The sequence below is a fragment of the Medicago sativa genome, chromosome 7 (genome assembly GCF_051527215.1).
Source record: "Medicago sativa cultivar Bolivia chromosome 7, Bolivia_mono, whole genome shotgun sequence".
Lineage (NCBI taxonomy): Eukaryota > Viridiplantae > Streptophyta > Magnoliopsida > Fabales > Fabaceae > Medicago > Medicago sativa.
The window spans coordinates 54,750,063-54,777,024 of record NC_140755.1 but is presented as its reverse complement, the minus strand read 5'-3'; the positions used below and the strand labels follow the sequence as shown (position 1 = coordinate 54,777,024).

The 26,962-nt window shown below is 34.0% G+C and overlaps 1 pseudogene; it reads right to left on the bottom strand.

The window, feature by feature from the left end:
- Window positions 1–1,249: 1,249 nt before the first annotated feature.
- LOC146906839 (uncharacterized) lies at window positions 1,250–2,242 on the bottom strand (annotated as a pseudogene).
- Between the last annotated feature and the right edge of the window lie 24,720 nt (window positions 2,243–26,962).

The window sequence follows — 26,962 nt, the reverse complement described above, 5'->3', positions numbered from 1 at the left end:
CCCCTCAAAGAGTCAACCCAAGAGTGACTACAAAAAAAAATCCTTCTAGTCCCCCTGAATGTATGCATGCATGGGAACAAGAAATAACTTTACAGGCAGTCAGACAGATGTCTCAACATTAGGCACACCATTAACATATAAGACAACAACTGCCAAAATAATGCATCTAACTACTCCCCCGTTTTAGCCACAAATTAAGCCAAAAACAGTCATGCATTCAGTAGCAGAAAACAAAGAACAATAATATATCTCATAACACAAACAACTCCCCTTTGTTAACTCAAGATCAGAACAGGAGATAACTCCATACACTTTGGTCATCACTTTCCAATCCATCCTTCTTATCAACATCAGCAACATTCAAGCTAGACTGACCTAGAGTTTCAATAGACCTAAGGTTATCTAGATTCCCAGTTTTACGGGCAATTTTTTATATGTGTCAACATTATCAACAACAATAGAAACCATACCAGATAATTTAACATTTGGTTCGACATTAGAGTTTTTGAGGGGTTCAACATACAACTTTGACATGGAATAGGGCTTATGCACAGACTGAACAAGGTTGCCAGACTTAGTCAAAACAGGTGGAACACTAATCGACTCAGAGGAAGTCACAGAAGAACTTACATTTGGAGTTTTCCTCTTTCTTGCATTAGGAGTTTTGGGTTTCCATTCTTTCCTAGCTTGAACAATCTTACCACTGACCTTTGGTTGAACGTGAGGCTGAGGATATCCATACAATTTGTAACAGTACGGCCTTATGTGACCATATCTACCACAATGGTGACATATCCAAGGTGATTTGTTTTTTGTTTCTTTGTTGGGGGTTCAGATGTCGGACAGGATGTTGAGGCATGTGATCCAACATTACCAACCATGTCTTCTTTTTAGGAGAAACAAACTTCTTTGTGGGAATTTTGATTTCTTTGTTCACAGTGCCATAGTTAAAGTCTATTCCTTTCATATTTCCAGATGTCTTCCCAACTTGAAGTATTTCATCTAACACATCAGAACCATTGTTCAACATCCGAACATATTTGGTCATGTTTTCTTATTTGGAATTTAACAAGGTGTTTTCCTCTTGTAGGCCAGTGATGAAATACATAAGTTTCTCTTTTTCCAAAAAAAGATCATTGATGGTTTGATTTTGTTTCTTTAGTTTGGAAGATAGAATAGTTACTTCATTTTGACGGTCAGAGTTAGCTGACAATAGTGTGTTCTTTTCAGCCTGCAGTTGAGCTATCACCTATTCACTTCTAGCATAAAGTTCCTTGTAGGATCCAGTCAATTCCTCATAAGAAACTCCTTCATTAGAAGATTCTTCATCAGACTCATATCTTCCTGACAACACTGTCACATGATTGGAATTTTCATCATTTCTATCCGCTCTTTGAGACTCACTGTTTCTGCTGATGTTGAATGAGATGTTCTTGACATTTGGCCTCGAATTTTTGTCAGTCATCTCCAACACTTTGTTGAATTCTCTACCAAGACGCACAATTGCATCTGAAATGCTTTCATCAGTTTCCATTTCACATTGAACACCTTCCTCATTAGTGTTGGAAACGAAAGCTATGCTTTTCTTCTTTTTTTCATATCTATCATTGATAGCTAATTCAAAGGTTTGAAGTGACCCATTTAGTTCATCCACCTTCATGTTGCTAATGTCTTGGGCTTCCTCAATGGTTGTGACTTTCATGTCAAGTCTCTTGGGTAAAGATCTGAGGATTTTTCCAACTAGCTTATCTTTTGACATCCTTTCTCCTAAAGCACTTGATGTATTAGCTATGTCAAGAATACTCATGTGAAAGTCATGTATGGATTCAAAATCTTTCATCTCGAGATTCTCAAATTTAGTAGTAAGGAGCTGGAGCTTTGACATTCACACTTTATAAGTGCCTTCATGAGTTGTTTTGAGGATTTCCCAAGCATCTTTGGCCACAGTACATGTGCTTATTAACCTGAACATATTCTTGTCAACACTTGTGAACAAAGCATTCAAGGCTTTGGATTTTCCAAGAGCAAGTCCATCTTCATCTTTAGACCATTCTTCTTCTCGCTTTAAGGTAGTTGTGGTCTTTCCATCTTTGTCCATGACAAAAGGGTGTTCCCAACCATTAATAATAGCTTTCCATGTTTTTCTATCCATGGATTTGAGAAAAGCTACCATTCGAGACTTTCGATAATCATAGTTGGTACCATCCAAAACTGGTGGTCTACTGATAGACCCTCCTTCCATATGATGAGGATGTATCTTCCCTGGATCTCACCCAATAGTAGAACATGGTGCCTTTTCTGATACCAATTGAAATTATGGCACGCTAGCTTCCTGATATTGTATGCAATGTTTCAACATTGAGACACAGGTGGCATGTTGAGTTTAATGTTTCAACATCGAGCTAACGATAAACATACAGGACTAGGAAAAAATAAATGACAGAAACGTAAATGGCACAAGTTATTTGTTAACCCAGTTCGGTGACAAGCACACCTACTATGGGGGCTACCAATGCTAAGAAGGAAATCCACTAGTGTAGTCCTATTCTAAGTTCTCATCAAACTACAAGTTTACAACTTATCACCTAGCTACTAACCGTATTGACTTCAGCCTAGGAACTCCTAGACCTGAGACCCCATCTCACTTCCACTCAGTCACACACCCTGTGATTACGCAAAAAGAGCCAATATGATGAAGACACCTTCAAGCACAAACTAACTCTGTATTTCAAAGCATAGGAGTGGTATAAAATATTACAACTCAAAAACACAGTCCTAAAATTGCATCAAGGAGCACAAGAAAGACTCACAATTAACAGAGACTCAAAACAATAAAACTCTATTCTTGATATGACGGCTTTGATCACCGAAGATGCGTCCTTCCATTTATACTCTGAAGCAATATGGGCTTGATCTTCTTGTTGGGTTTCAGAAACAATGATGATCCATGAAAAGATCCGCTCATAAGGATCAGAACCAAATCACAAGTTTCCTAAAATGTTGGAACATCTTATGGAAATAAACCAAGTTTCCTAAAATGGTGACACATCTTTAGAAACAAAGGCTTGGATTCCTCAAATAATAAAAGCGCAGGTTAAATATCGCACAAAAATTGGGCACACTGTAAACGTACCCACATGTTGAAACATTGGGTCCAATGTCTTGCTTGTATATTTGTTTTAGAAAAAATGAGGCCAACATGCAAATATCCAACAATACTATACACCTATATGATAGAATTCATTACAAAGGGAGCATCTCCTTGGAAAGTATAGTTGTTGGACTTGCGAATCAATGGGATTTCGTCCATCTCATCTTTATGTCCTACAAGGCACACTTGGTGACGAATCGCCAACACAATTGTCAGTCATATTTGTGACATCATTTTACAATATTTTAATATGCTAGAAGCTTTGTATTTATTTCTTATGCATGAATTGATAACGAAAATCATTTCTCGAGATTTGTTTAAAGGCCAGTGAGTCATATACAAAGACGAATTACCTATGTCCAATCATAAAACCAAGTTAAAACTTCTCGTACATTTTGATAACGTATAAATTATGAATTTATACATACTTCAATAACAATTTCATTCAGTTGGAGTTTGTGCTTGTTCCTATTATGCAGGAGAAACTAAACAACTCAACAAACTGAATTCACCCTCTGAGATCTTTATTTTAGTTGGATTAATGGTCACAAACTATAAATTAGGTAAAACCTACATCTCGCAGCGAATATGGTTAACACCTTCTCGGGGAAGAGAACTTTGCCACAAGTTCCTCAACAGAGTATAAATAAAATATAGGTAAAACCCACATCCCACAGTGGATACGGTTTATGCCTCCTCAAGGATGAAAACTTACCACAACAAGTTCTACCATCGATTATAAATATATCGAATATAGGAGAAACCCAGTGTTTCCCAAAAAAACAAGTTCAAACTAATGAACTATACGCTTTCATGAACGAGCATTAACAATGGAGAAGGAAATCCGTGTGCCACTCCAAATCCAAAATAATTAAAGGATGAATGAAATCTAAACTATAGAATCATTTATTCCTCAGTATGTTCACTTTCAACCGCGACATCACTGCTCGACATGTTAGGTAGAACCCCAGCTCACGATGGGTGATTAACACCTTGAGGCATTGAACTTAAACTATGTTTATGTTCATCCACCATTTTTCGTTTGAATCACTTCAAACACACATTAAAAATAAACTAATCTTGGAAGTGAATGCTTCTAATGTATACCCTGCGTAATGATTGGAACGATCACACTTGGATCCCCTCGTAAAATAGCACACAAGCATTCACTCTCAAACGACCGAGGAAAATGCTTGGGGGAAGAAGGGCTACATCTTTAAATTAGACAACAAATTAAAGAAGCAAGTCGTATTGTCGCCATTTCACAACAAAACAACGACTACAAGGGGGTGGGCACTATCCTCGGCCTATCAAATATACTTTTGATTAAAAAATGATTGGTTATACAAATTAACCCGACAAGCATAAATTGAGTCGGAAGGAAAAATTGCTAAATATCACTGCGAGCATACAAACATTACCAAACCTAAAACTATGAGGATCATGATCGCATGCAACGCTTTGAAATTTCTAAGCAAAATATTTCACGCAAGTGCAAGTCTAAACTAAGCCTCACATTACAAGCATATCAGTCGCAAATTATACTTGGAAATAAAAGTAAACATTCCACACAAGTATAAGTAAAACGCAAGCATAAATTAGGTAAAAGTAACCTACACAAATACGGTTTACGCCTCCTCGGCTAAGAGAACTTTGCCACAAGTTCCACCATCGAGCACAAAACACGTAGAACAATGAATATGGAATGTCGTGCTACTCCATCATCCTAATTTAAAAGACAAGTTTAATTTATTCGACAGATGTAACTTGCTTCTTGGCATGAAAGTTTCCAGCTGCTTCATTACCGACAGGCATGTTAGCTAGAACCTCAACTCGCGATGGGTGATTCACGCCTCGGGGCATTTACCTTAAACTATGTTTATGTTCGTCCACCGTTATCGTTCGAATAACAAGTTCGAACACACATTTAGATAAACCTACTCTTAAACATGAACCATCAATAACATTTGGAAAAACAACTTCCAACAAAGATAAGCCAGGGTCAACCTGATCCTCTTTTTGAGCTCCTTCGCTCAACTACGAGAAAATATCATTTCTCTCCCTCGACAAGTCTAGTCAACATAAATGGTATCTTTTCTAAAATGATACAACTCTACATATTCATGTGTGTTTGCATTACAACAGGAACAACACTCAATAATTCGGCAAAACCACACACTCTTTGAAAAGAAAAAAACATTATCTTTTCGCTACACTTTCCACAAAAGCGTACACTTAAAAACAACTCCCCCCCTTTAAGAATAATACAAATCCTCCTAGGATTATAAACTAAATTTAAGTATCACAAACGATCATCTTCATATCGTTTCTAATGCAATCAGTTTAACATCTCCTTTTTGCTCGTCATAATTTGAAGTCATCACTTTGAATACCTTGAACTAAAGACTTGGGGGGTTTATGTTATGGACTAGACAAAATCCTAGCCCATTATAAATTAGGCCCAATTACTCAGAGGCCCAACAAGCAAAAGCCTACTATCAGGCATCAGATCCTCTTTGCCTTAATGAAGACGCATAATGACCCAACGACTCATAATGGCGATCATTGAGGGAATTCATTGGGCCATTCATAATGGTTTCCCACCATAACCACATAACGGTCTCCTAAACTCTATATAATGAGCTCTTGACAAGCTCACAAGGTATGTATCTCTTTATTCTCCACTCTCTTGCTCATATACTGACTTGAGAGTCGGAGCGCTTGCAGGTACAACACCCCATTCTCCTCAACGAGGTTGCAGCCAACACATCCCATTTCCGAATATGATTGTTAACTATTTAGAATTCTACAAATATGCAAAAAAACATATAAGAAATATATAAAAAATTAGTGAATACATAATCAGATAATTATCTTTTCAAAAGAAACCATACACATATATAATCATTCCAAAACTTCTTGCATTTTTTTTACACTCATTATTTAATAATAATTTAATAATCAAGAGATATGAGGGAGGGAGGGAGGGAGAGAGATAGAGAGAGAGAGAGGTACCATATGGGAAGGAAGGAGGAGACCAATTTCAAGCCAGATGTTATTGACCTTACGGTGAGCTGCAATTGTCAACTACAAAAGGTTTGAAGTCAGAGCAAGGGATCATGGAGGTGGGCTCATTGGCGTTGTGAATCCAGGTGTTATTAGAGATCTATGATCCAAATTTACGATATATTGTGGAGTGCGACCATGGAAGGGGAGGGCGGAAATGATCCATATGAAAAAGAGAGGGTTATGACTGATGAGAGAAGAAGAGAGATGCCATTTTCAGAAGGAAAAAAATGAGATGATAGAGAGTGAAGGTTTTGGTGAGTTCATGAAAAAGAAAGGGGCTGGAATTCATGAGGGCAAAAGAAAGAGATATGTTCTATTGCATGAATAACAATTGGCTTGTTGCATGTAATCCTTTTGACATTTAGTTTACTGCATGAGTAAAAATTGAGTTGTTGCATGCATTCCTCATGGCATTTAAGTTATTGCAAGGGTAACACTTAGTTGTTGCATGTATTCCTCTTGACACTTGGATTGTTGCATGGGTAACACTTAACTTGTTGCTTGCATTATGAGTCATGACACCTAGTTTATTACATGGGTAACACTTGACTTGCTGCATGGATTCCTCTTGACACTTGGCTTGTTGTATGTATTCTTCATGAGTCATCACACTTTGTTTATTACATGTTTAACACTTGGCTTGCTACACATATTCCTTTTGACACTTGAATTGTTGCATGTATTCCTCATCAGTCATGAAACTTAATTTATTGCATGGGTGACACTTGGCTTACTGCATAATTCCTCTTAACACTTGGCTTGTAGCATGTATTCCTCATGAGTCGTGCCACTTGGTTAATTTCATGGGTAACACTTGGGTTGCTGCATAATTTTCTCTTGACACTTGACTTGTTGCATGTATTCATGAGTCATGACACTTGGTTTATTTCAATGGTAACACTTGGCTTACTACATGTATCCCTCTTGACAATGTGCTTGTTGCATGTATTCTTCATGAGTCATGACACTTGGTTTATTGCATAGGTATCACTTGGCTTGTGGCATATATTTCTCTTGACACTTGGCTTGTTGCATGTACTCATGAGTCATGAACACTTGACTTACTGCATGTATTCCTCTTGACACTTGGCTTGTTGCATGTATTCTTCATGAGTCATGACACTTGATTTATTGCATGGGTATTGGGTAACACTTGGTTTGTTGAATTTTTATTGACACTTGGTTTGTTGTATGTATTCCTCATGAATAATGACACTTGGTCTATTGCACGGATAACCTAACTTGTTTCATGAATCACTCGACACTTGGGATGTATTTTAGACGCCTAAGGGTATAAATGACATGGTCTGGTGGACAATGAAGGGTAGGATTGTTATTTTGTCATTTTAAGAAATATGTATTTTGACACCTATGTAAAGGCATTTATGTAAAATGGGGGTTTTGCTAGGGTTTATAAGAAGAATTTTTTTCCTTTTATATATAATAATAAGATAAATTGTCTTTACAATTAATTCATATGTTTTTTTTTTGGTAGTGACCGGGGTTTGAACCCCAGACCTTGCATTTTTTTATGCATTGTTCAACCAACTGAACTAAGCTCACAAGGACAATTAATTCATCTTTGATTTACCATACCCACTCCACAAAAAACAAAAAACAAAAAAACTAAATGAAATTCAAATTAACAAAATAATTCCCGAGGGCTAACATGTGTCGCAGAAAGCTAAGGAAAATCTTGCCACAAAATGCACGGAGAATGCTAAAAAAAAGTTTTAGGCTCATGCTAAATAATCAAATATAAAAACTTTATCTTAAACTTTTATATTTAGTTTTTTATTTTTAAAAATTATTCTTTTAAATGCAAATTTATAATTAAGTATCTATCTTTGATTCTTTAACATGTGTCTTTAGGACACTTATTAACAAGACATTATCCATGAATGCATTAATGCCTTATGTTCAACTTCGTGAGTTTTAGTAAGATATAGTGTAAGTATAACCACATTTTGATGGTACTATTTTTTTTTTTTGATAAATTTTTTTTGGGGAGTTATTTTAGTCTTTTTTTTTTTACAAGATAAGTTGCTTTAGTTAAAAAATAAAGTATAGAGTCAAAAAAAAATTGCTATTTTTTTATGGATTTCATGATTAATTTAATTGCTCTTTTGGTATGGGGTATATATTCGAGAAGTAAACTTTTTAATTTTTTTGAGAGAAGAACTTTTTAATTTTTTCTGTTAATAATATTTACAATAACATGAATGAAAAGTCATTATAAAGCAAAACAAATAAAAATAAATGGTTAAATTCAAATGATTAATGAGTTTTTGTTAAGAACAGATTTAATTGGAAGCACCTGAGTTCGAACTCTGACTATTAAGTTTTAATAAGCACAAGGTCAATCATAAAAAATATTTTCCATCAACACTACAAGAAATTATCAAAATAAACCACTATAAGAAAAATATTAATTTTACAATGATAATTTTCAGGAGGACCAACCACCGGCAAAATTGTCGTAGGCAAACCCCTAACAAAGCCCTCACAAAAGACCTTTTAAAAAGTTTGCATTTGCAGGAACAATCCTGCAAAAATCCTTGGCAAACATAACTACCAAAAAAGTTTTTCCTTGTTTGTTCTCTCCCTCCCATTCTTTTTCACAGATTTCATTTCCCCCTTCCTGAAAATCAGAACCCTCCTCTTTTTGTAGAACCCTCTCTTTCATCTCTCACCTCAACATTTTATAGCTCTAAAAACAACTCATTCTCCTTCATCAATGAAAAACCCTAGCTTCGCCATCACTATCGACTGGACAACCTCACCTCACCACTCTCATGTATTGTTTTCTCCATCCATTTAACATCCCCATTTTTAGCTTATTATGATTTTAATTATTTAGAATTTATTTGTTTATTTGATGTGGTTGATTTGAGGGGTTAGTAGATTTTTATTCCACAAATTGTGAATTGTCAGTACCAAGTTTCCTAAACATTTCTTTCTTTCAAATATTGGGATAGATCATCAAAAAGATCACCAAAAAGAAAAAATAATGGGTAATTGTCTATTATCTCCAAAAAAAGTGGGGGAATGGACATTCCCAGTTGCTTGAAAAAGTTTCGAAGTCGCTGTTTTACGCCTTAGAGGGCGCATATGAAAATTGTGGAGTAAAAGGTACTTCGGCAATTTAGGAGTGAAGGGTATTTTGGTAAATTATGATTGAAGGCTATTTTTGTGAAGTTATTAGTAAATAAGAGCTTTTGAAGAATTAATGTTGGTCTATATAGCCAATAAGGTTGCGCGCTAGAGGGAGGGGGGGGGGGGGGTGAATAGCGATTTTAAAAGTTTTATGGAGTTTTAGCAAAATCGATTTGAAATGTTTTGACTAATTGGAAACAAGCTTGAACAATCACAACAATTACAAAAAGTTAGGACTATGTGCCAATAAGATTCACAATAGAATTGAGAGGTTAACAATGTAAATCTTATTACAATTCTTGAACAATTTGCAAAACTAGACAATTTCAAATCCAAACCTATAAGGAAACATAAGAAGCTATCAATCAAAAAACACAATGTATATGCAATTGATGAATTAGATAGGAATTGAAACTAATCGATCCAAGTACAATAGTAAAAACCTATTTCAACAAATAAGATAAATTTTTATCAAAAACTACTTAAATCAATTATTAATTTCTACTCTATCAATTAATCAATTAACATATACAATTAACGAAAATTAAAGAGGATAGGGAAAAGAGAACGACACCGATATTTTTATAGTAGTTCATCCTTTCGTCCTCGCTTCGGGCTACATCTACTCATCTTGGTGAAAAACGCCTCCACCATGGTCATCCACTAATAGTAACAATGTTGAATACAAATGTGATTACAAGAGTTCCTTGAAACTATCCTAGTTCTTCAACCCCTACGTAAACACTCCCCCAAACTTCAAATAATCTTTGAATTTGGTGCTTCTTGCTGTCTTCAAATACTCAATATACCCGTGCAACCCTTCGAACTCTTCACTCAAGCTCTTTGATGCTACGTCCGACAAATGGATCCCCTTGAACACAAGAACAATTAGAAAGAACCCTTAAGACTTTCGGAGGTGGAATGAGATTATTCACTTCACTTTGGAACCTTGATTAAGCCCAACCAATTTCCTTGAAAGAACCAACTTACAATCCCTATTAGGACCCTAGCAAATCATGTGACTCAAAGCACAAAAGGATTCTAAGAAAAAGTGTTTAATCTTGAAGAATTTATGAAAAAAAGAGTTTTTGAGACCTAGAGAGAATAGATGCAAATGATTCAATGCTTTGGGAGTTATGAGGAAGTGATTATATATAGAGAGGGGTGGCAAGTGTAAAATTTCCGCCGAAAACAACATAGTGAATCGATTCACTAAATGTGTGAATCGATTCAGACAGCAAAAATACAAGCCAGAGACCTATGAAGATTGATATGATTCAGTGTAAAAGTGAATCGATTCAAGTGAGCCCAGGATGAAGAATGATGCGATTTAACCCTTTATGAATTGATTCAGTGCAAGTCAGAAAGATTTCATGATGCAATTCAAACTAATTTGAATCGATTCAAACGTGATGCGATTCAAATTTTGGTGAATCGTTTCATTTGAAGTTAGAAAATTCAGATGATACGATTCACAATTTTATGAATCGATTCATCCAGTAAAAAATATGAGATATGGCTAATTTCCAGATAAGCTAGCAATGCACATGATACAAGTGAATCCTAGGTCAATGAGACATATATGCTGGGTGCTTTAACAATGCTATATGCGAGAAAATGAAGAACGAGATGATAATCAAAAGGTAAATTAAATAACATCAACAAAAACACATAAATTAAAACTATGTAGGCTTCAATCTTCCCCTTTTTGATGATGTGATAGCTCCCCCCTGAAATATAGCATACAAGGAGAACGACAAAGCACAAAGAACAAACATATAGAATAGAAACAAGGACACATCTGTAGGAATTTTTAATTGATTAATTATTTATTTTAAAGAGTTATTATATTTACTATTAATTTTATTAATAATTATAATCATTTGGTTTTCCTTTTGACCAAGTATCATGCACGTTTCTTTTAATTACACTGCCTGGTCACATAACCGTTGCAATTTACTTGGTCTTATCACGTTTTTTGTAACTCCTACTTTAAGGGGATTTATTGCTAATCAATCCTAATAACCAGGAATGATATATATACTGGCATATAAAAGGAATGATATACAAGAGGGAAGGGTGTGTGACAGAAAGGTTGTTAAGCTATAGGTTTCTGATTGCAAATATACTTCTCAATATTTATGTGAAAATTATAAACAAATCTTAAGTTCCCTTGAGCATCTATAAATTGTTCCTGAGACCTTGCTAATTCACGTGCGGTGCTAGCAAGATGTGACTGTTGTATTCTGGGGAGTATTAGCTATGAGACCAACTGCATCGGTTAACCTATCCGGGGTGGCGAAATACTCTTAAGCTTAGTGCTGTGTGCACGCCTCAGTCAATAATCGATAAGTTTTCTATTCTCTATTTAATTTGATGAAAATCAGATTTATTTGTGCTAATATTTTTCTTTGATTTTATACTTAATAATAATTCTACGTATAATTTTTCCTACAACATCAACATGCATTCTTCCCCTTTGACAACGTAAAAAAGGATAGATGAAATAAGTGGACTAAACGAGTTTAGAACAACACAAGTTACAAAAGCAATTGAAAACAAGTGAACATGCAAATGAAGCACAGTAGAGAGAAGGATACGCATGTAAGAAGAATTTCTTGCTTATTTATTGAGATATCGGCAAGCTGACTTTTAGTGTCAACGTACTCGAATTTACATCCTCCTTTTCAACATGATCCCTAAGGATGTGATGTCAAATCTTAATATGTTTAGTCCTTGAATGTAAGACTGGGTTTTTGTGAGATTAAGAGCACTAGTGTTATCACATTTGATTGGAACGCAGCCTAGTTTTAAATCATAGTCAAGGAGTTGTGTTGTTTCATCCATAAAATTTGAGAGCAACAACTCCCGGCTGCCACATATTCAGCCTCAGCGGTAGAAAGAGCAACACTATGTTGCTTTTTTCTATGCCACGAGATCAAACAGTTTCCAAACAAATGACAAGTACCACTTGTGCTTTTCAGATCTGATTTGCAACCGGCAAAATCAGAATCCGAAAACCCAACTAAACAATAAGAACTCCCCCTTGGATACCAAAGTCCAAAGTTAGTGGTTCCACTCAAATATCTGAAAATTCTTTTTACAATTTTTAAATGGGATTCCTTAGGGGAGGCTTGTTATCCAGCACACATGCAAACACTAAACATAATGTCGGGTCTACTTGCTATTAAATAGAGCAAAGAGAGAAGAAAAAGGGATCTAGAGAGAAAGAATATGAGAGCTAAAGGAATCAAGAGGAGAGAGAAACCCAAGGTAGGGGAGGCTACTTTTAAAGAGTTAAGAGGTACAGAGGTAGATTATTTTCATCATATGGGATTTATGATCAATTGGGTAGTTATGGGTTGTATGAATTTCCTCTACTTTCATGAATCTTGTCATAAAGTAATGTCCAATTTGTGTTGTTCTATGTTGTTATGATTATGGGTATATGATTATTTGAGAATCCATGATATTGTGATGATAATTCCATGATTTGAATATATGGGTATGGTGTTCTTGAGTTCTATGTTGAAATTGATAAATTCCATGAAGTTGTTGCATAATTGATGTTTGATATCCATATTTGAATGTGGAGATATGCATGAGTTTTGGAGATGAGAGAATATTGTTGTGATGAGTATGGAGATGAGAGAATGTTATTGTTGTGTTGTTGTTGCTGTTGTGTCATTTGTATGTTGTGAATTTTACTAGTCATGATATGATGTTCTTGTATTCATGGTTGATCCTATTTAACTACGAGTATTTGACAATGGATGGATTAATCGGTAAGATACCTATGGTTATCCAAATATTTGACGGTGGGGGATCACTCAGAACCATACCTCTGATATCCAAAAACGGTACCACATGCATACGGAGTGAGTTAGAACATTGCATGCATATGAGTCTATGTGGAAGATGTGTACTTGACTATGTGAATATATGAGAAGATTTTTGAATTGATTATGTGCATCTATATGGAAGACATGTGATTTAACGATGGTGATGAGGTGTGAATGTTATGTATTCAACTTGATGATTAATTGATGATGTGATTAATTGTTTATAATATTGCGATGATGATTTGAGATTTGTTGTATCTACTTTAATAATAATCAAATGAGAATACATGTGAATATGCTATGCTTAAGATGAATATGTGTATATGATGTTGTGATCCTAATACTATACATGCGTTTGTATTTCCTCTATGCTGATTATATATCCCACCCTACATGTTGCGGGATGGACGCCTACACCCTTGTGGTGTTGACTTGCAGGTTGAGGACTCTTAGCTACCGTGAGTTTTCCGAGGATGGCTTTGGTGCCTACTCGTCTTTTAGTGCTATCTTTTGGAGTCTTGTCTAGTGGTTCTCTGATTAGGACTACGGGGATTTTTTTTATGTTATTAGTTTATGTTTGAGGAATCTTGAGTTCTTTTGAGGATGTATTTATTTTGAGATATGATGTATGACATTTATGTTGCTGAGACTTATTTTTGCGGCGACTTGAAATCTTATGATTGAGTTTTCTTTTGTGTTAAATGATGAAGAGTAGCACCTTTAACTATTTGATTAAATTATATGTTGGGTTTAATGGTGTTATAATCCACACCTTCATCTTACTTCTATGCGTATGATCTCACCAATTAGAAACATTTAGTATGTGTTTGGATTGAGGGTTTAAGAAGGAAAGGAGGGGACGGCTCTTAGTGTTTGGATTTATCATATAATGCTTCAAAAACACTTAATTCCCATTAATATAACATTTTATATTGTACATAATTTAAAAAAGAAAAGTAAGTCCTTCCCTTCCTTTCCTTCCTAAACCCTCAATCCAAGTGCTGTTTCATACCTACACCTCGCCACCACCACCAACAGGCCAACCTCACCTCGCCGCTTTTTCAGATATTTTTTTACCATCTCACTGACCAACACTCACAAATCCTTCATCTAAGCTTGTAACAAACTAACTTCTCAGTTACAATGTTAATTTCAATTTCCATTGGCTTTCTTATGTTATTCTCTATCTCATCAATAATCTAATTCATTACAATTTTGTGATTTCAGAATTAGGATTCCTACCAAATCAAAAGGTTTAATTTATCTACTAAACAAAATATTTCATTTCTCTTTTCTTGTTTAACATTGATTCTGTTTTTTATGATTTATTTTTCCATTTTAATTCCTGGTGTTTTTGAGGCCTTATTGCATGTCTTGTGTGCCTTTCAATCTTTACCAGACCTCAATAGAAAGGGGAAACACTGACAAGGGTACATATTTTTAGTTATTAACTTGCATTGTTTAAGGACCCATTCATGTTGGGCTTTCTGTTTTGTGACATGTTTTTGTTCTGTATTGGCTTACTGTTTTCTTTTTATTTCCATACCAGAAATTGCCGCTACATGTTGTTTTGAGGATTTTAGAAGGCACAATAGTTTTTTCAAAAGGCAAAGGACAGTTATTATTAGCTTTCAATATGAAATCACTTCTCTTTGATTGTTTCACTTATTCTTATAATATTTATACACAAGTTTATCAACAGATTGTGGTAGGCACTTCACTAGGAAACCATAATGTCATAAACATAGGGTATAACATAAATTACAAGTGGCTGAAGAGGAAATGGATCTTTACATTAAGGACTTAACATTTCTATGACAAGTTAGGGTTAGTGTCTTGTGAGAATGCTTTAGTACATGTTTATCAAGAATGGTATATGTCTGTATATAATGGTAAAACTTCCCGAAAGTATTGAACTAGTGTGTATACCCGATTGGCACGGAATAATTTCGTTTTTTAATATGTTTTATTTGTTTACATTTAAATTGTTTTTGGTCAGTTGTCTACTGTTTGGGGTGAAGAATGATCCCCTGCTTCTTGTTGCCCACGACATGGTATTTTTTTCCATGTCTCATCAATAATCTCTTCAACATCAAAAATCTCTTCAATATAAAAAAAAAACTTCTATATTAATTTTTGGGTTAATACGTTTTTACCCCCCTGTAATATAGGCGAGTTCCGGTTTTCCCCCTGTAAAAAAGATTCTTTCGATTCCAACCCTGTAATATAAAGATTCCGTCGAAAACCCCCCTGGTCGAATATTGGACCCCCCAGCTGATGACATGGCGTGATGTGGCGCGCTGAGTCACCCTTTTCAGCTGATGTGGCATGCTGACTGTATAATTAATTTTTTTATATTTTTTTTATAGGGTACACGTGGCATTTATCATTTTTTTATGTCTTTACCCCCCTGTAATTTAGGCGAGTTCCAGTTTTCCCCCTGTAAAAATTTTAAAAATAAAAAATAAAATCTGGAAAATTTAAAAAAATAATTATTTTTAAAAAAAATGTTGGAAAATTAATAAAAATTGAAAATAATGAAAAAAATACTGAAAAAATTTTAAAAAAATTAAAAATCTGGAAAAAAAAAATTTCGCATGACATGTGTGTATATACATACCACATCATTAAATCATTTTAATAATAAAAATTAAAAACTGAAAATCTTTTAAAAATAACAAAAAATCAGTGTAGCTTGTTTCAAGAATTGAGCTATGTGTTTTCTAGGTGGTGATTTTACATGTGCTTAAATGCATTGAGCTGCAGAAGAGAAGCAAGGTGCGGTTGCACAGTTTTTTGGTAGGTTTGATGGTTATTTTGGAGGGCGGGTAGACTTGTGGTTTTGGGGTTTTAGTTTTTATTGGTTTTGGGGGCCTCAGTGGAGGTTGTTTTTGGTTTGTTTTTAAAAATTTGCATTTGATGAATGAGTGTTTGTTTGAGTGTTCCGAGTATATACGACACACTTTTCCTTTGTATGTTGCTTTTAAGTATCCTAGCCTAGCATTCCTTGTGCGAGATGGGATTCTTTACGTTTTGAATAAATTTCATTTTAGCTTCTTCAAAAAAAAAAAACAAAAAATCAAATTATTTTTTTTAAAAAAATAAAAGATTGATTTTTTTTAAATTTTAAAAATAACAAAAAATCAGATTATTTTTTTTCGAAAAATAAAATAAAAAAGCAGAAAAGACATTTAGATTTTTTTTCAAAATTTAAAAAAATTGGAAAAAAGTTCGGATTTTTTTTTAAATTTAGAAGATATTTAAAAATACTGGAAAATATTTAAAATAAAAAAGTTTAGATTTTTTTGCGAAATAAAAAAAACTGGAAAATATTTAAAATTTTAAAAATCTGGATATATATTTTTTTAAAATCCAATTACAATATGAAAATTAAAAAATTTACATAGGCAAGAAGTTTTAGATGAGAATATTTTTAATTTTCATATTGTAATTGGGTTTTAAAAAATATATATCCAGTTTTTTAAAATTTTAAATATATTCAAGTTTTTTTAATTCGAAAAAAATCTAAACTTTTTTTATTTTGAAAATTAAATTCCAGTATTTTTAAATATGTTCTAAATTTCGAAAAAAAATCCGAACTTTTTTCTAATTTTTTAAATTTCAAAAAAAAATCTATTTTTCCATTTTTATTTATTTTTTCCATTATTTCAATTTTTATTTATTTTTCCAGAATTTTTTTTAAAAAATTATTATTATTTTAAAATTTTCCAGATTTTTTTTTTCATTTTTATTAATTTTTCTAAATTTTTTTCCGAATTTTTTTCATAATTTTCAATTTTTATTTATTTTTTCGGAATTTAAATTATTATTTTTAAAATTTCCCAGATTTTATTTTTTATTTTTAAAATTTTCCAGATTTTTTTTTTCATTTTTATTAATTTTTCCAATTTTTAAAAAAAATTTCGGACATTTTTTTATTTTTTCTAAATTATTTTAGTTTTTTAGATTTTTTTTAAAAAAATTTATTTTTAATTAAAAAATGACAAATGCCACGTGTCCCTATAAAAAAATAAAAAATAAAATTAATTATACAGTCAGCGTGCCACGTCAGCAGAATAGGTGACTTAGCGCGCCACGTCATGCCACGTCATCTGCTGGGGGTGTCTCAAATGTGCTCAGGGGGGTTTTCGACGGAATCTTTATATTACAGGGTTGGAATCGAAAGAATCTTTTTTACGGGGGGGAAAACCGGAACTCGCCTATATTACAGGGGGTAAAAACGTATTAACCCTTAATTTTTAGATTAATATAAGTGTACTTTTGTCAAAAAATAACTATTAAAAATTATATAAACATTTTTTATTATCATTTGGAAATTTCTGATCTTTTTTTATTGTATGTGAAATTGATTTAATTTTATTTCGGTTGACATCTTTATATTTAGGTCGATAGAACTTTATATTTAGTTTGACATCTTTGTAACTTATGGGGTGATGAAGATTGTGATTGGGTTTCTCTCCCTTCAGATGGAAATAGTGGAGGTATTCTTTCGATGTGGCGAAAATTGGAGGCAAAGTTTAATTATTCTTTAGTGGGGGATGAGTTGGTTGGAGTTTTTCTTGATTGAGGAGTGCTTAAAAAAAGGTGTTTTGTTATTAATGTCTATTCTAAGTGCAATTTAATGGCAAAACGAAGGTTGTGCGAGAATCTTGTGTTAATTCGTAATACGTTGGGAATGGGGGCGTGGTGTTTTTTTGGAGATTTTAATTCGGTTTGTACAAGGGAGGAAAGAAGAGGGGTGAATGTAGAACCTTCCTCCGATCAAGTTATTGAGATGAATTATTTTAATAATTTGTTTCATGATGTATAGGTGGAGGATGGCAATCTCTTGGGAAGGAAGTTTATGTGGTACCATCCAAATGGGTGTGTAATGAGTCGTATCTATAGAGCACTTATTTCGGAAGAATGGGTGGAGTATTGGAGGAATGTGGCCCTTTGGGCGTTATCGAGGGATGTGTCAGATCATTGCCCATTGGTACTAAAGGTGGAGACTTGGGATTGGGGTCTGAAGCCTTTCTGATTTAATAATTATTGGATTGGAAACTGGATATTCAAAGAAATGGTGGAGGTGGCGTGGAGGAATATTGTTGTAGGTGGGTAGATGGGGTTTTTCTTAAAATCCAAATTGAATGGGGTTAAGGGAGTGATTAGGGAGTGTTATAAGGTGAAGTATGGAGATGTGGAGAGTATGTTGTGTCAATTAAAGGAGGAGATTGAGGAGTTAGATGGAAAATGTGAAAGAGGTGTTTTATCATATATAGAGGCGGAAGATAGGAAACGAAAATTTGACGAATTGTGGAGGGTGTTGAAGAGTAGGGAGACTATGTTGTTTCAAAGGTCAAGGTCCAAATGGCTTAAAGAGGGGGATGCTAACTCAAATTTTTTCATCGGTGTATCAAGTTCAGAGCTAGTCGAAATGTTATTAAGGCTCTAGAGGTGGATAGGGAGTGGATGCAATCCCCAATGAATATTCGACGGGTGGTGGTGGATTATTTTAGGTGGCATGTGTCTAGTGAGGATTGGGAGCGGATGCAGTTGGATTGAGTTAACTTTGTTTCAATTTTCGATGATGATAACCGATTTCTAGAAGCACTTTTTTCGATGTTGGAAATTGAATTGGCGGAAACAGAAAACGATTGAAACAAGATCTTGGGCCCGAATGGTTTCAATTTTTCTTTTTTGGAAGGAAAGTGTGTTCGGTGAAGTGGAAGAAAGTTTGTCAACGTAGAAATAAAGGGGGTTTAGGAGGAAAGTGTATTTAATGTTCCATTTTATTTTATTTTTTAAAATAATTAAGTTTAATGCCATATTTTAAAATTTGGATGTTTGATTTTAAATTGTTGTCACATCATAGTTTTTTTTTTTTTTGTGATGATTCATTAAATGTAGAGAGCTATAGTTTTGTATAACTTTCTGACAACCGGGTGGCTATTAGGAGGTGTTTCACTCAACCTTCATGTTACACACGTGAAAATGTCCTCTCGGAAGACAATCACATAATCTTAACATGCAACATTGCCAGGCTAGGTATTAGCAGTTTGAACCGAATTAATACTATGATGAGCTTTAGGTCTATGACAAGATTCCTAGTTAGATATTAGCGCTTCTTGCCTCCTCCAAGATCTAGTACTCGTATTAAGAAGTCTCACTCATTCGCGTCACCTTTCAGTACTTAAAGATGTAACTTGTATCAAACAAAATATTTCCACTCCCCTACCCTTTCGGTTTTAGGCAACCATAGCATCAAAAGTAAAAGAGATCAAGTTTTACTTTCAAATTTTTTTAGTTAAAATAGTTTGATGGAAAGAAGCTTTAAAGGTTGTAACTAACTGAACTTACAAACATAATTATTATCTAATCATTCCTTGGCCACAAAAGTGCTTAGTTCATAATGAACTTAAACACAAAAATAGAAATGGAAAGGATAAGAGATAAAACAATATTGCATAAATCATTTGATAAGATTAGAGTTTACAAAAGAGAAATTACAATCCACTGAGGACGTAGATGAGTTCATTGCAGAAAGCCCTTAACAATTTACTCTTAAGACTCTAAAACTCGAAGACTTAGCTAAGATGATTTCAAGATGAAACAGAAGAAGGTACGAGATGAAGAGGAAAGATTTGAATCTCTAAGGTGGTGGATAGGGAGCCTCCAATCTATATTCTATTCAACACAAAACAACACACCACTTGCACACCTTTTCCAAATTAAGGCTTGTTGCCCTTTTATAGTACAAGTCCTTTCTTATCCTTTCATACCTTTTTGGTTTTTTCCTTGTGATAGTAATTGCCTTAATCATTAAGCATAGGAATATACATGATCCCTATAGTGTACTATTTGAGACCTTATCTTCCTCTTCAAACACAAGATGTTCTTTGTTGGAACAAAATTGGTTTTGTACAATTCCTATGGAGTTTTGACGATAACAAAGTATTAACGAACAATTGGATAGGCTAATATATGTTCAAGTGTGCAGGACCATAGATTAAAATTTAACAAGGTCTGAACATGTATAAGAGCATCAAAAGCATAAGAGAAGATAAAAGACTATGGTAGTAAATATGAAGAAACGTCAACCAGAAGTCAACACTTTGGATCAGAAGAAAGGAAGTTATTAAGAAGCCGAAAATCTGCATCAGACTCTGAAGACCTCCAGACTCTAAAGAACAGAAGATCCTGAGGGACCCAGAAGACACGTCAGATTTGTTCTCTTCTATAGTTGTCTCTATAAATTCTCCGATAGTACAGTTTGTCCTCTTATGACCACGTGTAGAAACAAACAAAGACTTTCAAGGACAAAGAGAATGACGGATAATTCTAGTTGCAACAAAGGAGTTTCAAATGTCTAATTAACGACATTATCCATATCAGGCAATGTCCTAACGTCCTTATCCTTTTCTCAACGACTCTTAATGCGCTGACACCTCTTAAATGTCTCTCAAATCCTTACCTATATAAGTAGCTGAAGACTTGAAGAACAACAACTAGACTCTTCTATTTTCATTTTTCCCTTACTCGTCAAATTCAAAAGTGCATATAACACTTAAGAATAACTTACAAAGTTCATGTCTTAGAAATTCTAAGTTCATATAATCCTTTCAATTCTAAGTTCATATGTCTTATGAATTTCTTGCTATGTTTCGGGAAGAATAAAAATTACAAACTCAAATATAGAAAACATTACAAATGTTCCGAAATCATAAGCAATTGATCTTTTACTCCTCCATTCTGCTTGTAAAACCTACTGAAATTTACTGAAAAACATGTTAACTATAATGTAAGATGACTTGTAATCACACTATTTTATTCATTCAGAAACATTTGACCATGAAGGCAAGGGTCAATCATAAGAGTTCCAAGGCAGGATTCATCCTTCTTTTGTTCTCTTTAGGGTATGTTTTCTATTGTTTTCTTATGATGTCTGTTGCCATAAGCAACAAAATCTCTTGATTGTGCATTGATTGAATTTATTAATAAATTTTTTCATTCAGTTTATGCTTTGATTGTGATAACATTTAAATTAGATTATGTCTGTTCATTAATGCTTGATCAAATTATTAACTTCGTGTGTTACCATAATGTTTTATCTTGGTTTTCGGGTGTCAAACATTGATTACGTTTGAACCTTTTTAACCTTTGATATCTCATTTTTTCTTGGGAAGGGAAAAAATAAGCAAAACCCTTGAGAATCGAGGTCCGGGAGTTGTTTTCGCTACGGGAAGGTGTTAGACACCCATAACGACTATAGTATCCTATAGGAATCGTCTTTACTTTCTACGCGCGCGCTTCATTTTTAAATGCTATTTGGAAAATGATATTTACACCTAAGAGTTTACTAAGTGAAGAATTGGAGGGAGAAGAAAGCGTTTGAATTTTTATTTTATTTGAATTGAAGGAATATTGTCTCCTTGCCTACGTACCCTTTTAAGGGATCACATCCACCGTAGTTCTCTTCCAAAAATGTTTTTATTTTTGTTGGTTGATTTTAAGTTTGAAAATGGAATTTTGAAGAATGAGAGAGAGAGAGGCCTCAAGGGCATAAGATTGTGAAAATATGAGGTTGAATTAGTCATTTTGCAAAAAAGTCTAAGTATGATTAAGAATTCATTAAGATTTTGTTTAAGAAAAGAAAAGGAAAAATCAATGGGATTTTGATCCCAAAGTTTATTAGGAAAAAGATTTGAGTGATATTGTTCATGTTTTTTTGGAAAAGAGAGTTTTTCTAAGTTTCAAATCCTAAACATACATCTAAAGCATTCAAACCCTAAACATACATCTAAAGCATGCATACCCTAAACATACATCTAAAGTATCCATGTGTGGTGTGTGCATGTGTCGGTGCTTGTGTCGGTGTACATCATTAGAGTCCATTGTCCTTTACATCATTGGCCTAGATATATTCTATGGTCTTGCAAGAAATTAAAAAGCGTAAAGAAAATTACAAAATCCCTAGGCTTTACATTCTAAGTCTTGGTAAAATTTAAAGTGCAAGAAATAAAGTGAAGGAGGGGATGAAGTATGGAATGCTCATGATGTATGAAACATGAAACAAAGAGATTAGTGGCACAAGATATAATATGGAAAATAAAGCAAGTAGAAATTGCATAACAAAATGAACAAAACTTAACAAAAAAGTAACAAAAACTTTAGCAAAAAAAAAAAAACGGGAAAATGGACTTGAAAAATCGCCATAACATCAAAGCAAATTTAAGACTTGAAATTCTCATATCAATGGTAATTTTCAAATGGTTTATTTCAGCCACATTATGAGAACCATAAGGACAAATATGATCCGAGACCTATAGTGCATTTTCAAATCCATTTACACATTATTTCCCATTGTAACAATACACATTACTTACAAAACAAGAAATTCACAATTTGCACTTTCAAAACAGCCAAACAAACACAATTCCCAGAAGTAAACACATCACATATTTGCATATTAAGTATCAACATAATGTGGCAAAATATTAGAATCAAAAGCATGTAAAACTTCACAAAAATTGACAAGAAGTACCATAAAATCACAAGAGAATTTTACATAAACTCTTATCAATTTTTAACATGCAAGAAAAAACACAAGAATCAAGTCTCATGTATCAATATTAACCACAAGAATGTTCATACAATTTTGGAAGTTTTTTCAAGGTTTTACCAAAATTAAAACACTAAACTAAACATGCAATCAATATTTTCGCTTATATTTTTCTAGGCAATTTTAACATGTAAAAAACATCAAGAATTAACAAAAATATCAAGAAAAACAACTAGAAAAGTTTTAGAAATTTTATCAAGCAAATTGAGGCAAACAGGGGTCTACCTGGCAAGAAGTAGTGTGCAGATAGCAAAAATGCAGCAAAGAGCAAGAACAATGCCCAGGCCCTTGGGAATTGAAGGTGGATCCACCAATTTTGGTACCATTAGCATCATCTGAAGTGAAAACGTTATAAGGTGCAACACCAGCTTCAAGGAAATCATCACGCACAGCAGATTGCCATGGTTTCACATCAGGACGAAACACAAGTTCAACCCTTTCATACGATTCATTCACAAGCTTCAAATTCCAATTAAGACCAGATTCCGTGAAGAATTCACGATCAGTACGACTATGAAAACCCAGCGTTAATTGCGCTACTACCACCAAGAACACGACCGCGAGCGTTGAGAACACCGTCTTTAGAAACGAAGGACTGCGCCGGTGAATCGTCGTTGTTGGCGTTGTTTGCGGTAGCGCTCAAGAGTTCAAGAAACCTTCTTCTTCTTCTTTCTCGCGATGCTTTGCTCTCTCCGATCAAAATTCCAGATTCCGGCGATGGTTTAAACTCTGACGCGATGGCCGGAATTTCGAGCTTCATCCTCACGTTCTTTGCTTGAGATTGAACCGGTTATGGATCTTGCTCTGGCACTTCTTCCTCCCTGGCTGAGATTCACGTTCTTGAGTCATGGATCATGAAAACGTTGTTGTTGTTGATTCCGTTTATCTTCTGTTCTTCACTACGCGGCCTTTCTTTTTTCGAACAGTCCGAATTTCTGCTCATTCTTCTAGATTTGAACACGGTGATGTTGAATATGGTGATGAACGTGAATCGATTGTGGACATGATTTGGTGATGATGAATGGATCGGTGGAGTAGCGATTTTCCAGTGATGGTTTTGAGTTCGTAATTGATGTTGAATGCGGGAAAATTCAGTGGTCACTACAAAAAAATGCGTGTTTTCCGGCGGCTAAAAAATGTATGTTCCGGCGGTTTTAGCCGCCACTATGTACAATTGTGGCGTTTTAAAAAATGCCGAAATTTTGTCTGCCACAATGTTTAAAGCGGCAGTTTTTACGTAGCCGCCATGTTGTCCGCCGTTTTATACTTGGTTTAAAGTGGCGGTTATTTAATTGTATATAACGGCAGTTTCAAACGCCATTATTTACATTATTGTGACAAAGCCAATAGGGGTTTCTGGCATTTTTGACTGCCGCAACTTGCAAAAAGTACTGGCGGTTTTAACCGCCAGAAATTACTCCCGAGACCTATGCACGTAGCGGCATGCCCAACTGCCAGAATTTACTTCTGATATTTAATCATTTAGGTGCCACAATTGACATATAAAATGCCACAATGCTCAGAAAATTGAAATTATTTTATTTATAATATTATTATTTCATAGGAATATATAATTGTACATTTCTATATTTTGAACAAAATTAAAGGACATACAAATTTTGAACATTGTCATTGATATAGTTATAATTCAACTCAAGTGGAGTTTGATACAAATACCCATTCTCAAAATAAACAAGTCTCAAAATAAACAAGTCTCCAAACATAAAGTTACACAAACCATTGCTACCATCTTTAGCTATTCTCAAAATAACAAGTTTCAAAACATGAAAATGACTACACTACTGCTGTCACTAAAATTAGGACTCTCGTGCTCCACGTGCATTGCTTTCATCTGATGATCTAGATATGTCATTAGGTGTTGGAGAATCCCTTCCTACGTTTGATGCCTGCAAAAAAATATTATAATTGTTAACTCATATTAAGCAAGATATTATTGCCAATTCAACAACCTAAGCAAAGTAAAAGTTATTATCAAAGTAAAAGCTTGAAAGACAGTATTATCCAAAATCAATTTTTCATAATTGATGAATTTAAAGATTGATGATGAAAAATTTAAAGAAATGCATTTAATTTATAAAAAAATTAGCAGTATTTATTTCATTAGCCCAATAGTATTCAGATCCATTTTGTAAAATATCATCAAATAATATCAATGCTTCCAAAGCTTAATGTAGCGCCGGTACTACTACATGGCACTGCTTGCATTTGGAATCAAAGATGATTTGAGAAAGTTCCTGTTTAGTATGATTTATTTTATATAATTCTTTACTTAGAATGGAACAATGGACTTTATCAGATTAGACGAAAGTAATTATTATCATTTTTTTTAGAAGCAAAATTTTATTAATAAAGAGCAAGCTAGCACAAGATATGCAATAGCAGCTCTAAACAGAATACACAACTTGAAGATAACAATAGACAAAGTCGAAACATACCGACTTTGTTTAGGTATGTTTCGACTTTGTCTATTGTTATCTTCAAGTTGTGTATTCTGTTTAGAGCTGCTATTGCATATCTTGTGCTAGCTTGCTCTTTATTAATAAAATTTTGCTTCTAAAAAAAATGATAATAATTACTTTCGTCTAATCTGATAAAGTCCATTGTTCCATTCTAAGTAAAGAATTATATAAAATAAATCATACTAAACAGGAACTTTGTCAAATCATCTTTGATTCCAAATGCAAGCAGTGCCATGTAGTAGTACCGGCGCTACATTAAGCTTTGGAAGCATTGATATTATTTGATGATATTTTACAAAATGGATCTGAATACTATTGGGCTAATGAAATAAATACTGCTAATTTTTTTATAAATTAAATGCATTTCTTTAAATTTTTCATCATCAATCTTTAAATTCATCAATTATGAAAAATTGATTTTGGATAATACTGTCTTTCAAGCTTTTACTTTGATAATAACTTTTACTTTGCTTAGGTTGTTGAATTGGCAATAATATCTTGCTTAATATGAGTTAACAATTATAATATTTTTTTGCAGGCATCAAACGTAGGAAGGGATTCTCCAACACCTAATGACATATCTAGATCATCAGATGAAAGCAATGCACGTGGAGCACGAGAGTCCTAATTTTAGTGACAGCAGTAGTGTAGTCATTTTCATGTTTTGAAACTTGTTATTTTGAGAATAGCTAAAGATGGTAGCAATGGTTTGTGTAACTTTATGTTTGGAGACTTGTTTATTTTGAGACTTGTTTATTTTGAGAATGGGTATTTGTATCAAACTCCACTTGAGTTGAATTATAACTATATCAATGACAATGTTCAAAATTTGTATGTCCTTTAATTTTGTTCAAAATATAGAAATGTACAATTATATATTCCTATGAAATAATAATATTATAAATAAAATAATTTCAATTTTCTGAGCATTGTGGCATTTTATATGTCAATTGTGGCACCTAAATGATTAAATATCAGAAGTAAATTCTGGCAGTTGGGCATGCCGCTACGTGCATAGGTCTCGGGAGTAATTTCTGGCGGTTAAAACCGCCAGTACTTTTTGCAAGTTGCGGCAGTCAAAAATGCCAGAAACCCCTATTGGCTTTGTCACAATAATGTAAATAATGGCGTTTGAAACTGCCGTTATATACAATTAAATAACCGCCACTTTAAACCAAGTATAAAACGGCGGACAACATGGCGGCTACGTAAAAACTGCCGCTTTAAACATTGTGGCAGACAAAATTTCGGCATTTTTTAAAACGCCACAATTGTACATAGTGGCGGCTAAAACCGCCGGAACATACATTTTTTAGCCGCCGGAAAACACGCATTTTTTTGTAGTGGTGAATTATGTGAATCAGTTACGAATCGGAAATTACGGTAGTGATTTTGGAAGTTTTTGATGATGAAGATTGTTGAAGGTGAAGGTTGGTTTATGGAGGTTGAAGATGAAATTTGATAGTGGTTGAAGGTTGTTGTGGTGGTTGAAGGTGGTGGAAGAAGTTAGTTAGGGTGGTGGAAGTTTGTTAGGGATGAAGATTGTGGTGGTTATGATTTTTGTGAATTTTGTGGATGTGTAAAATAATTAATGGTTTTCTGAGAAATTGTGAAGTGAGTTGGATTTATAGGTGCCATGCAA